The following is a 683-nucleotide window of genomic DNA, read 5'->3' on the forward strand; positions in this document are numbered from 1 at the left end:
AATGTATGCTTAAACAGTGCATATGTCTTTTGAATTTGTTGTTCATGGATGTTGGCTCTTGAAAGAATTATGAAAAAGGAGACATGTTACTGAGGATCTGAAAAATCATTACAATGATTCTTGAAGCAAGAAAAAGCAGTGAATACAAAAAAAAAGAGAAAAGAAAACGAAAAAAAGGGAGAAAAGAAAACGAAAAAAAAAGAGAGAAAAAGAAAGAAATAAAGTTGTGATCCAAGGCAAAAAGAGTGTGCTAAAGAACCCTGGACACCTTTAATTGGGGACTCTAGCAAAGCTGAGTCACAATCTGAAAAGGTTCACCAATTATGTGTCTGTGGCATGTATGTATCCGGTGGTAATACTGGAAGACAAAGTGCTTTGGGCCACGGCCAAGACTCAATAAGTAGCTATGTTCAAGAATTATCATACTTAACTAGGAGAATCAATGACACTATCTGGATTCTGAGTTCCTAAAAAATCCAATCATTCTGAATTTCAAAGGATAGAGTGAGATGCCAAAACAGTTCAGAGGCAAAAAGCTAAAAGCCCCGCTCATCTAATTAATACTGATCTTCATAGATATTTTTGGAATTCATTGTATATTCTCTTCTTTTATCTTATTTGATTTTCAGTTGCTTGAGGACAAGCAACAATTTAAGTTTGGTGTTGTGATGAGCGGATAATTT

The sequence above is a fragment of the Arachis duranensis genome, chromosome 1, assembly GCF_000817695.3.
Source record: "Arachis duranensis cultivar V14167 chromosome 1, aradu.V14167.gnm2.J7QH, whole genome shotgun sequence".
Lineage (NCBI taxonomy): Eukaryota > Viridiplantae > Streptophyta > Magnoliopsida > Fabales > Fabaceae > Arachis > Arachis duranensis.